The sequence below is a fragment of the Morone saxatilis genome, unplaced genomic scaffold (genome assembly GCF_004916995.1).
Source record: "Morone saxatilis isolate NCDOM2014 unplaced genomic scaffold, NCSU_SB_2.0 Contig2, whole genome shotgun sequence".
Classification (NCBI taxonomy): domain Eukaryota; kingdom Metazoa; phylum Chordata; class Actinopteri; family Moronidae; genus Morone; species Morone saxatilis.
Window position 1 is genome coordinate 25,320,342 of NW_023339762.1, and position 508 is coordinate 25,320,849.

The 508-nt window shown below is 47.4% G+C and overlaps 1 protein-coding gene across 1 annotated transcript in view; it reads right to left on the reverse strand.

The window, feature by feature from the left end:
• The window catches only part of siah1 (siah E3 ubiquitin protein ligase 1), a 14,159-nt gene that overhangs the window by 8,463 nt on the left and 5,188 nt on the right, over positions 1 to 508 (reverse strand). The gene's annotated exons all lie outside the window — the stretch shown is intronic.

Here is a 508-nt window from a genome sequence, read left to right on the forward strand (position 1 = left end):
TTTTCATGACTGGAAAACTAGTCTACATTCCCAGGTTTTCCAGGTCGTGTGGCACACAGTTTAAAAAGGGCATGCTGAACTGTTTTCTCTGTGGTTTAAATATTACTTCGGACCCAAAACCCTCCCTGTCTAACAGCAGCTACAAATGCTATTTGGCATTACGGCTACAACAAGTAGCAACAAGCCCGGCTAAAAGGAGCCAGTGGGGGGATAAACATGGTGTTACTTGTTGGGTTGGCACATGTGGGGGTTAATAAGTGACACTGCCAAGAAGTAGGGACAAGCAAGGCCCGGTTCCTGGTTTGCTGCTAGCAGGTGGCTTAGAAGAAGCTTTTACAGTTTACACCTCCTGGAACCGGCCGCTCATTGGGGATATGATACTCCCCCCAGAGAGCCTGTTAAACCAAAATTATACATTCAACAACGAAAAGGTAGAGGAGAGAAGGAGGCGAAAGCATGAGCTCAGAGGGAAGCAGAGAGAGTGAGTCAGTCAGAGAGAGAGAGAGAG